Source organism: Lathyrus oleraceus, chromosome 2 (assembly GCF_024323335.1).
Source record: "Lathyrus oleraceus cultivar Zhongwan6 chromosome 2, CAAS_Psat_ZW6_1.0, whole genome shotgun sequence".
Lineage (NCBI taxonomy): Eukaryota > Viridiplantae > Streptophyta > Magnoliopsida > Fabales > Fabaceae > Lathyrus > Lathyrus oleraceus.
The window spans coordinates 89,838,547-89,851,741 of NC_066580.1; positions in this window are offsets into that span (position 1 = coordinate 89,838,547).

Genomic DNA, 13,195 nt, shown 5'->3' on the forward strand with positions numbered 1-13,195 from the left:
TTCAAAATTATAAATTATCATAGTCGTTAGGAATAATAAATGTCTCACACTAAATTCTTCTCTTCATTTCAAATCAATCAATTTTAGATATTTTGAGTATTTGTCTTCATTTCAAACCAATTAATTTTAAATATTTTGAGCATTTGTATTTGAAAATATTAAATGGAAATTTTATAAATTTAGATTTTTTTAATTAATATATACAAATTTTATGCAAAATTAAGTTAATATATACAAATTTATGCAAAATTAAGTAGGTAGAGAGAGAGAGAGAGAGAGAGAGAGAGAGAGAGAGAGAGAGAGAGAGAGAGAGAGAGAGAGAGAGAGAGAGAGAGAGAGAGAGAGAGAGAGAGAGAGAGAGAGAGAGAGAGAGAGAGAGAGAGAGAGAGAGAGAGAGAGAGTTCTGATTTTGATTATATGGTTGACCTTCCTATTAAGCAACAATGTCACTTAATATCTCTCTTTTAAAGTTTATGTTTATTTGCTTAATAAACTGTGAGAAACATTTTTTTCTTATTTTATCTAAATCTTCTTATGATTTTGAACAATCTATAACAATATATAAAGACAAAACTTAATTTTGGTGTCACCTATTTTCTTTTTTCATAATACGGTATTCCAAATCACCAATTTATTCCACTTACACTATTGATTTGTTTAAAAAAAACGGTTGAATAACGTCACGTCACAATGCGGTTTTCTCAATTCAAATAAAATTTAATACAAAGAATATTACATTGCAAACAAAATTTAATATGTATCTGAATAAATACCATATGTTTCATCATATAAATAGTTTATATAAATTCAAACTTATAAAAAGAGAAACTGTTAATATTTTCACGCGTTAGCGCAGTAAAAAAAGCGGACAGACGGGCACGGAGTGCCCGTTTGGACGCTAGTCACCATAAAAGTTGTACTTACGTGCACCATAGTTGAAGTATGGTTATGTCAAGTCAATTAGTATCCTTTAGAATACATTGATTTCAATTGATTTCAATTGTTGCATCATTAAAACAACACCAGCACAATACATAATTTTAAAAACACAAACAACAACAACAACACACAACACATATTTTTAATCATACAAACGAGAAAAGAAAGTTCTTAAGAAAAACTTATATGTACCTCAATCACATATCAAGTCACACTTTATCGTATCTCCTGGATTACACTCTGAAGGTGGCAAGAAACACAAGAAATTGGGGGTTCGAATTGGGTTTCTAAAAATGAAAGTTTTTCCAACCCAGCACAACAAACAGTAATCAAAGAACAAAAATAATGAAACAATTATTTTTATCATGATTCACTGTTAACTAAGCTACCTCCAGCCCACTCGCAAGGTGATTTCGCCTTATCAACAAGGACTTAATCTATTATAGTCAGATGATTACAGACACATAAAGACTAACTGTCAATGTCTTCTTGAGTAATTCTGACTATACCCTAGTCAGTCAAGGAATACAAATTCAATCAATGAGATTAGAAGAAATGTGTTTACAAGATTGCTTCTAAGAAAGCAGATTACACAGATTTCAGTATAATGAATTTATCACACAAAAGCTCTACGTGTGTTTTCTTTTCTCTATACATAAGAATAATATTTAGTTCAACAAAAGCGTTTGTATGTAGTAACGTAAATTGGCTGTAATTAGCTTCGTGAAAAATTAGCAGCTTGTTTATTCTTCCAAGTCTCCTTTATATAAACAATGAAAATATTTGTTTCGGGGGTATAATTAGAATACCAAAATGCAGTTGTATCATTGCATAACAGCTTGTGAAAATGAGAGCCAAAATGGTACAATAGTACAATCCTTAGCCCACAAAATCAGTGTAGTTGAAGGAATATTTGATATTGTACTGTGTACTATTTTCCTTATGTAAAACCTTTTGATCTTATCTTCTAATCATCAGAGAATTTTGAATAAATATTGTTGAAGCATGTTTAGAAGGATCAAAACTGAGTAGAGAGTCTTCAGAACCTTATCTTTAGAGTCTTCAGAACTTGGTATTCAGAATCTTCAAAACTTGGTCTTCAGAATCTTTAGAACTTGAGAGTGCAGAATCTTGAGAGCTTGATAAACTTTCACAGGCTCTTCTATTAAAGTCGCAGTCAAAAGCTTTAGCATAAATGTTCATCAGAACCTTTATTTAAGAGTGTCCCAAAACTTAACATAATCTTGTAAAGCACACTTTTGATCTCATCAGAGTCAAAGTGTGTTGAGTCCAGAATCTAATAACGTCGCACGCCAAATCTTCAGAATTATAACCTGTTAGCAAAAGCTACACGCTAGATAAAATCATTAGAGTACAAAATTATTCTCTAAAAAACAATGTACTTTTATCATCAAAACTAAAGTCCAAATGCACAACCAAATCTTATTCTTGCAATCTCCCCCTTTTTGATGATGACAAAACCATGAACTTTGATGAACAATTTTTGACTTGGCTTAATAACATAAAAACATCATAGCGTGGTTTGTAAGCTCCCCCTGAATTTTATACCATTTACATTTTTTTAGCTTAGAATTTCATAGTTAGGTTTGCAAGCTCCACCTAAACTTAAGACTTAAAATAATCTTAACATATAAAATAACTTAATCAACATGAAACAAATAACTTCCCAGAATGCAGAAGTCTGGTTATAGAAGTGTTTCAGAATTGACTTTGCCTGAGTATCAAAAAGTATAGTTATCAGTCTTTTATTGGAGTTTGATTTGTCAGAACTTATATACGCCTGGTTATTTTCGGAACATGTATACGCCTGGTTAACTCAATCTCAAATCATCTTGGTTAATGCCTTATGAAGAATTCTTAACTACTGAAAAACTTGGTTAACTTGAAACATGATGAACTTATTCAAAATTCCCAAAAAAGTTACCAGAGTAAGAAATAAGAATATTAAAGACAAATGTTTGGGTGTCAGAATCAGAAGTAGGTATATCAAAATCATATAACTCTTCTCCCCCTTTGTCATCAATCGAAAAGAAAGAAAATAGAAAAAGTAAAAACCAAACAGAATCTCATTTCATTTAAAAGGCATAAGTTACAGAAACAACAATGATAAACACTTAAACTAGGAAGGCAAAAAGTTTTAAAAACAAAGGTTTAAGAAAGGTGTGGGAGTTTGGATAAGATAGCATGAAGCATCCCTTCAATCTTGTTGTTCGTTCCAGCTTGTGCCTTGAACATCTCATCCTTCTTATTCAACCTTTCTTTGACGACAACATTCTCAGCCTTGCGCTCTTCTAAGGTCTTCAGAATGACTTCTTTAGAAGCCAAAGTCTTCGCTACCCCAGATACACTACGAACCTCAAAAGTATTCTCAGGAATAACAAGAGTCGGCTGTTCAAATTGAGTTTCTTGGGGGGAGGAATCATTTCTGGTGCAGTGAGAAGAAGTGTTGGAGGAACCTTCTAAAGCAAAAGTTCAATAATACCAGAGAATCTGGCATGTAAGTGTAGGAGAAGGGCGATCCAAAACGCAACGGAATTTAAAATTTCTCCTTTAGTGATCCTTACGAATGGGCATGATCAGTGATAGAATCGTTACCTCTTGTGGTGATTGTAACCTTTGATGCAGATCTACGGAGCGATCACGAACGTTGAACGATGACAACGCCTCTACTCAGTCCACACGAACAGATTCCTTCAATCTCAGTGCTAGCTGCTATGAATGAAGGCTTTGAGTGAGAGAGAGAGAGAAAGAAAGAGAGAGAGAGAGAGAGAGAGAGAGAAACGAAATTGCAACTGCATAAATGCTTCTGCACAAGGGTTCTATTTATAGAACCACTTGTGTGGGCTTCAAGCTAAAAAGCCCACTTAAGTGTATGTGGCCCATATCTTATAATATGCCAAAAACACTTAAGCGCGTGGTACCTTACCATATTTCGTATTCTTCTTAAGTACATCGTACTTTACGATGTTCTACAATTCACTTAAGTGCATCGTGCCTTACGGTGTTCCTTAGTTACTCTATCTCTCATCAATCCGTCCTTTGTGTGTGACCCTGTAGGTTTTCGCGGCATTGGCAATTATATTAAATCACACATTTAACATAATAAACAGTGAGCGGTATCTAGAAACACATCACTGCTACCCAAGACACGAAAATGTCATGTGATCTGACAAATCCTTCTGTGATAATACTTATATGTACAATTACCATTTTGCCCTTTGTCATACCCCAAAATTTGCCCGTTGACATTACAAAGCATTTTCCAAGACCCTCTGACTTGTTCTGCAAGGCACTGATATCAAATGCCCACTCACAACAGGCCCAATCCACAGGCGGCCCAAAACAGCTGGCTCGCTAGGCGAGCACCTCCTTCGCCTAGCGAACATTGCATCATGTCACTCGCCCAGCGAAACGTTGGACCCAGGAAAAAGCCCAGACCTAGTTTGCTCGCTAGGCGAGCAATTCCTTCGCCTAGCGAAGCTTGCGAAAGTTTGAGATTTTTGGACCTCATTTTAAGCCCATTAGGTCACCATTACCACTACTATAAATACATGCTCCTCTGCCACGAAAAAAACAGACAGAGACGGACTCACTCACCCGGAGACACTCACACAGAGATCCCGAGAAAACCCTAGCACCGAAACCCTGCTGGTCCAAAGAGTTCAGAAGGCGGAAACCCTGAAGGCCGCTTACCCGCTTCGAAGCTACCGTCGCCCAACTCAATCCGGCTCGCCAATCCAAGGTTGCAACTCGATTTGCAAACAGGTTTGCCTCACTATTATCGCTTTAGTTTCTTAATTGGCATATGATTATCACTTTGTGTCCTTATTTTGCATGTGGTACCACTTTAGTGTCTTAATTTGCATGTGATATCGTTTTGTACTCTCACTTGGCATATGGTACCACTTCATGTTCTTAATTTGCGGAGGATATTATAATTGAATTCATAAACATTTTGAAGTCTTGCATGAGAATTTAAATGTGTTTGAATATTGTGAAACTGAACCATATAATTATATGTTGGATGCCATAAGCCATGCTGCAGGTTGAGGTCATAATGTTCTCAAATTCCAAACCCGTGGCTGCTCGCTAGCTCATCGCTAGGCGAGCCTGCAGCGAGCCTTCGCTGAGCCTTCGCTAGGCGAAGCAGAGGCGAACGGGACAGGGGCTGCTTTGTCTCTTTGTTGCCCATTTTATGTTTACCTAATGATGATTCTGCATTATTTGGCTTAAATTCCTGGCTGTTATATTTATCTTATGGTGCAATTTCCAATTGCATTTTACCTCGATGCTTTAATCCGTGTGTTCATGGTGTAAAGGCTAACATTCTTCCGAAGAAATAGCTGGCTAGGTACTCCGCTTTATGCATGGGAAGCCTTCATGGAGGTGGATTCTAAATTATTTCACTTTAATGTGAAGATTCATATTGATGGCCCAATTAATTTTAATGTAGTGATCCTTAATGTGTTGATTTTAATGTATCGATTTAATGCGGTATCACCATAATTACCTAATGAACGTAAAACATGGACTTTAAATAAATGATATCGGACCTCTCTTTATTACCCCACGATTACAATATTACGGTCATGCCCCGCGAATGTGGGATATCCTTAGCAAAGACCCTTCGGTTAAATCATCATAGTCCCTCGGATGTTGCCTTCGGAAATACGACTTTGTCCCTCGATGACCCTTCGGTGTAGCCTACGGTTAAATGATGATAGTCCCTTCGAATGCTAAGGTATCCTCACAACTGTTGCCTTCAATGACCAATCGATGACCCTACGATGACCCTTCTACATCCCAAGGATAAAACTACTTACTTCTCAATAGTAAGGACAGTTTTACCCTCATAAGGATAGGAAATGCCCGGAAAGACCTCGGACAGGTATAACCTTAATTGCTCATTCATAACCAAAAAATATACTTTTCACCTCACACCTTTCAAATATCTTTTTTGGAAAATCACCACTTAGCATACATCCGCACTAGGATCACTGCCGAGTTATATTTTTCTAAACTAGTTTCTAAATTAAAACGAGATAACCACTTTGTATACATTCATGCAAGAATCATTACAAAGTTAAATTCTCATTTTGCAAAACATTTTTCACACCTTTCTCAACCACCTTTTTCAAACTAGAAAACATAAATGATTGAGCAATTAAGAGCCCATGGATAACCATGGATACAAAGGGTGCTAATACCTTCCCTTTGTATAAAGTACCTCCCGAACCTAAGAATTTAAAATTAAGGTCTTTCCTGTTCTTTTCCACCTTTCCCTATGGGATAAAAGAAAAGTCGGTGGCGACTCTTGCTATCCGCGACATTGCGATTAAAAATCCAATAAAAGTCAGTTCACCGTATGACAGAACTGGCGACTCTGCTGGGGATTACAAAGAGAGGTCCATCTCAAAAAAAAAAAATCATTTATGTTTTATTATTCCTTCTTTTAAGGGGGCTTTGAGTGAAAGATCCTACACCCGGATCTAGTGTACCTTAGGTAAGTAGCAATAGATCATCGCGACTATCCGGCGTATACTGGAATGGTCAAAATGATAGCTACGGTTAATGTGACACTTTGGTTGTCCTGATGGTCCTCATGTTATTTGAGGAAAAATTTGGCTTCCGCGTGGTGTCATCAAAGCATTAACCAGACCTTTAGAACCCTAATTGACTCATCCTAGCCTTTAGAAAGTAGTGAGATAACTGGCTTCGGTTCCGACTGAGGTTGGTTGATACTCGATACTACACTCTTTGAGATTGGACTTTAGGGAAGCTTCGGTCAACCACTTGGTGTTGCACTGAAGTGGACCTAAAGAAAGGTCGATGATCTGAGATCCTTCTAGAACCCGGTTACTATTCTAGGACAGGTTGAACCAACCAAACTTCAGTGGGGAGGGTATTTACCTATGGAACTCATGCAAGCCTTAAAACCTAGGATTGATTGTTATGTGACATGTCTTTGCTTGCATAACATCATAACATCATAACATCATGGCATTATACTAACCATTTCAAGGACTTAGGAATTTAGCTTTGCTCTGTTAAACAGGTTATGGCTTCTAGGAAGACTATCCGGATCAATCTTGTAACGATCTCTCCTCAACTCAAGGATTTGGTGTTAGAACTCCCCGATCATGCTCAGTTCAACAAGAAACATGGTCATCTTCTCAACTTAGTTACCACTGGTTTCAAAGAAGATATGATGAGAGTCCTATTCCAGTTCTTCGATCCTAAGCATCATTGCTTCACTTTCCCAGATTATCAGTTGGTACCCACATTGGAAGAGTTTTCCAAGTTGCTTGGGATACCTATCCTCGATCAAGTACCCTTCAGCGGTTTAGAAAAGATGCCAAAGGCCGAAGAGGTTGCCGCAGCTTTACGCATGACAAAGTCCGACATTGAAACTAATTGGGTAACAAGAAGTGGAATTAAAGGTTTACTTGCCAAATTTCTGATAAGTAAGGCCCGAGAATTCCTAAAAGTTATGAATGTCCATGCTTTTGAAGATGTTCTAGCATTGCTAATCTATGGTTTGGTGCTATTCCCTAATCCGGACCAATTCATAGATGTGAATGCTATTAAGATATTCCTCACTCATAACCCTGTGCCTACCTTGCTTGGAGATGTCTTGCATTCCCTTCACACTCGCACTATGAAGAAGCAAGGGACTCTCATGTGCTGCGTACCTTTGTTGTCTAGGTGGTTTATTTCGCACCTTCCTCAATCAATCTTGAAGAATGATCAAAATCTGAAATGGTCCCAAAGGATAATGGCACTCTCCCATTCAGACATCCGGTGGTGTTCTAACCTCAGAGAAAATGTTATCATCATCGACCGTTGTGGAGAATTCCCTAATGTACCACTCATGGGGATAAGAGGAGGTATTACTTATAATCCTGCCTTAGCCCTACGTCAGTTTGGGCATGCTCGAAGAGATGGTCCCCATGAAATGATTATTCAAGGTACAGTGTTTGACTACGACAATGACTCTCAAGGTCTCCGCCAAAAGTTTGTACGAGCTTGGGGCATGGTGAAAAGAAGCAATTTAGGAAAGAAAAATTCTATTCCTATGGAGCCTTATCTCAGATGGGTGCGCGCCAGAGCTCGCGAGCTTGTCATGCCATATCTTGCAGTCGGGCCATTGATTGTTGAATCAGAGGTCGAAGGAGTTACTTCCCAGATCGTTCCTTATCCAGATATGCCTACTGATGTTGAGGAATTGAAAAGATCCTGGACTCAGTTGAGGGAAGAGAGAGATACTTTCGAAGCTCAGTTCAAGGTAGAAAGGAAGAAAGTGCTAGAGCTCACCAGTCAGCTTAATGAGGAACGAAGACTCAATCCATATCTTCGCCCGAAAAGAAGTCGCCCCTGGGAGACTTGAGCTTTCATTGTATTTTTACTATTATTCCTTTTGTAATGAACATTGATCAAAAAAGAGTAGCAATAAAACATTTCTCTCTTATGGGGGATTTATGCCAAGTTAAATTCCAAAAGTCCTTGAAAACATTTCATACATTGCATCGCATAACATAACATTGCATAACAGGTGTTCTAAAGGACCGTATTCTCACGGTCTGCCTCTTAAACAGAAAAATGGATCTCGAACAGACTGTCAAAGATCTCCAGACTCAGAATGCTCAATTCAAGGAGATGATGCTAAGCTTGTCCAAGGGGCAGGAAGAGCTGAAGGCTCTTTTGGCTGAAAAGAAGAAGGACAAGAAAGCTGTGAGCTTCATTAACCCGGGCAGAAGGCGTAAAGGACAGGCTACGGGAATCAAATTTGGAATCCCGAATGGCCCGGAAGAGGGGGCGGAAAATGATTCAGAGGAGGAGAATGTTGATTTCTCTAACCCTGAGGATGATGATGAGGAGTATGAAAATGAACAGTATTCTCCAAGAGATGATAAGTACAAATTGCTGGAAGAACGCATGCTAGCCATGGAGGGTCAGAAGACACCTGGTCTGGATTTCGAAAGTTTGGGTCTGGTCTCCGATGTGACCATTCCTCGCAAATTCAAAATCCCCACTTTCACTAAGTACGATGGTGCGTCTTGTCCTCAGATGCATCTAAGGGCTTATGTGAGAAAGATCCAGCCGCATACCACTGATAAGAAACTGTGGATCCATTTCTTCCAAGAGAGTCTATCTGGCACTCAGTTGGAATGGTATTATCAGCTCGAGAGCTCTGACATCCGCACCTGGACTGATTTAGCAACGGCTTTCTACAAGCAGTACCAGTACAATTCTGAATTAGCACCTACTCGGCTGCAGTTGCAGAATATGGCCATGGGATCTAAAGAAAGTTTCAAAGAGTACGCTCAGAAATGGAGAGATTTGGCTGGCAGAGTAAAACCCCCTATGACTGACCGAGAATTAGTAGACCTGTTCATGGGTACCCTGACTGGCCCATTCTACAGCCACCTACTGGGGAGTTCTTCATCAGGTTTCACTGAACTTATACTGACAGGTGAACGGGTGGAGAGCGGCATCCGAAGTGGAAAATTACAGGCCGCTACTTCTACAAGCAGTAAAAAGTCCTACCATGGGAAGAACGAATCGAATGCTGTGTATGGTCACAAGAATCATAATAAGAAAATCGGTGACCATGCCATTGGAGCGGTGACGATCGCAGCCCCGCCAGCTCAAAACTTCCAGCAAAGACAAGACAGACCAAGAAGGCAGTTTACCAAGCTCAATATGACTTTAGCACAAGCACTGCAAAGTATGCTGAAGGTAAACCTAATCACCCTCAGAGGTCCTCCTGCAAATGTCAACACTGCTTCGCCTCGTTACAATCCCGATGCCAGGTGTGCATATCACTCCGATAGCCCCGGGCATGATACAAATGATTGTTGGCTGTTGAAGAACAAGATTCAGGACATGATCGATGCTGGGGAAATTGAGTTCGAGCCTCCGGAGACTCCTAATGTCATCAATGCACCTATGCCTAATCATGACAAGGCTGTTAATGCTCTCAATGACGATTCTCTCATCACTACTGTAGCGGACTTAACATCTCCTCTCCCGATCATAAAGCGGAATTTATTACAAGCTGGTTTATTTCCAGGTTGTACTGAAGATTGCAATCTCTGCACACTTTGGCCCGAGGACTGTTTGAAATTGAAAAATGGCATTCAACGGTTGATGGACGACCGTACAATTCTCTTTGAAAGGGTTTCTAAAACGGAAAACCCTATTGAAGAAATATCTATGATTGCAAGGTCCAAAGTTCCGGTTAAGATTACCGCTCCCAGGGTACCTGTGAAGATCATTGCTGAGCCCAAGGTAGTTCCCCTGATCATTACTGCCCCTGGCCCAATACCGTACTCCTCAAGCAAGGCCATTCCGTGGAATTATGGAGGTGAGGTTTATATCCATGGCGTAAAGCAAGTTGGTGATTCTGCTAATCCTAATGACATCGTTGGGACTAGTAAAATTACTCGAAGCGGTAGGATCTTCTCTCCAGAGATCTCACCCCCAGCTTCTGAGACTCGATGAAAGGAACCAGTCAATCCCTCTCAGTCAGAGACACCGGTCGAAGATACTACTGAAGACGTTGCCAAACGAGAAATGGAAGAAGTGTTGAAAATCATTCGCAAGAGTGACTTTGATGTTGTAGAGCAGTTGGGGCATACCCCATCTAAGATCTCAATGTTATCATTGTTGTTATCTTCTGAATCTCATGCCAATGCGTTGATAAAATTCTTGAAGACTGCTCATGTGCCTCAGGAAACATCTGTCGATCAGTTCGAACATTATGTGGCTCACTTGGCTGTTGACAATGGCCTAGGATTTTCCGACGCTGATCTGACACCAGCGGGAAAGAACCATAATAAGGCCCTGCATATCTCCATTGAGTGTAAAGGGATCACCCTGTCTCATGTGCTGATCGATAATGGCTCTTCTTTGAATGTGTTACCGAAAGCCGTGCTCGAGAAACTTGACTGCAAGAGCGTTGAACTGAAGCCTAGTGACATTGTGGTGCGGGCTTACGATGGTGCAAAGAGTGTTGTCCACGGTGAAGTTGTTCTCCCTATCAAGATAGGACCTCAAGTTTTCAACACTACCTTTTTTGTAATGAACATTCGACCTGCTTACTCCTGCCTACTGGGGCGCCCTTGGATTCATGAGGCAGGTGCCGTGGCTTCGTCCCTCCATCAAAAGCTGAGGTATCCAATAGAGGGCAAGATCGTCACTGTGTGTGGGGAGGAAGAATACATTGTCAGTAGTGTGCATACCTTCAGATACGTTGAGATGGATGGTGAATTCTTCGAGACTCCAACTCAGTCATTTGAAGTGGTTTCTCCGCCCGATCCTGTCCTTAAGCCAACTCCCTGTATGCCCAAGGTTACTCGTGCTCCTCCTGCTATGATTTCTCTGAAAGATGCTCAAGCTGTGGTTGAAGATGGTGGCTGTACTGGCTGGGGTCAACTGATCAACGTACCATACAAGTCTGATAAGTCTGGTCTGGGATTTAACTCTGAAAAGATGGTCAAAGGTCAAATCAATGTTGTAGAAGATGCTGACAGTGATTGCGACCTGGATAGTTGGATCTACCCAACAATTGGCGACGGACTCAATAATTGGAAGGCTGAAGACACTATCCCGATCTCCTTTAGTCAGGAGTAATTGTTATTGTCTATTTAGCATTGCAAATTTTAATTGAACTTCTTAAAAGCATTGTGTCTATACCCGGGGCACAATAGCTAATTTGTTAAGGGTTTTGTCATTTCATAAGCATATTTTCATATTCAATAAATCAATGGACATTTTCGCATTCAAATGTTGCGCTCTTTATTTTTCCTGTCGTCTTTCAAACAAGCTATGCTTTCTTACACACACTCACGTGACAAATTGCAGATCCGTACTCACTCTGGATCCTATTGATAATAATTCCGCTACTGTTCATTATGACTTTGAAAATCCAATCTACCAAGCCGAAGATGGAAGTGAGGAAGATTGTGAAGTCCCTGGAGAGCTTGCCAGATTGTTATTGCAAGAGGAAAGGACTATACAGCCGCATGAAGAGTCCCTCGAAATTGTAAATCTGGGTACTGAGGTAGACAGAAGAGAAGTCAAAATAGGAGCAGGATTGGAAAGCAGTGTCAAGGAAAGATTGATTCGGATGTTACATGACTATGTGGAGGTTTTCGCTTGGTCTTATGAAGACATGCCCGGGTTGGATACTGATATAGTGGTGCATCGGCTGCCTACGAAGGAAGACTGCCGTCCTGTCAAGCAAAAGGTTCGCCGCATGCGTCCTGAAATGTCTGAGAAAATCAAAGCCGAGGTTATGAAACAATTCAATGCCGGTTTCTTAGCTGTTACTTCTTATCCTCAATGGGTTGCTAATGTGGTGCCAGTGCCAAAGAAAGATGGTAAGGTGCGAATGTGCGTGGATTACAGAGATTTGAATAAAGCGAGTCCCAAAGATGACTTTCCACTCCCACACATTGATGTTCTGGTAGATAACACCGCTCAACACAAATTATTCTCATTCATGGATGGTTTCTCAGGTTACAATCAGATTAAGATGGCACCTGAGGACATGGAGAAAACCACGTTTGTGACGCAATGGGGCACTTTCTGTTACAAAGTAATGTCGTTCGGTCTAAAGAACGCCGGGGCAACATACCAGCGTGCTATGGTGGTTTTGTTCCATGACATGATTCATCATGAGGTAGAAGTATATGTGGATGACATGATAGCTAGATCTCATACTGAAGAAGAACATCTCGATCATTTATACAAACTGTTCGAGAGGTTGAAGAAGTACAAGTTGAGATTGAATCCGAATAAATGCACCTTTGGGGTAAGATCCGGTAAACTCTTGGGCTTTATTGTCAGTGGTAAAGGAATTGAGGTTGACCCAGCTAAAGTAAGAGCTATTCAAGAAATGCCAGTTCCCCGTACGGAGAAGGAGGTCAGAGGTTTCTTGGGACGCTTGAACTACATTGCCCGATTTATCTCCCACTTGACCGCCACTTGCAAACCCATCTTCAAATTACTGAGGAAGAATCAAGAGATGATATGGAATGACGAATGCCAAGAAGCTTTTGACAAAATCAAGAACTACCTCCAGGAACCTCCGATTCTGATACCACCAGTTGAAGGAAGACCTCTAATCATGTATTTGACCGTGTTAGAAAATTCAATGGGGTGCGTATTGGGGCAACATGACGAGTCTGGTCGAAAAGAGCATGCCATATACTACCTTAGCAAAAAGTTT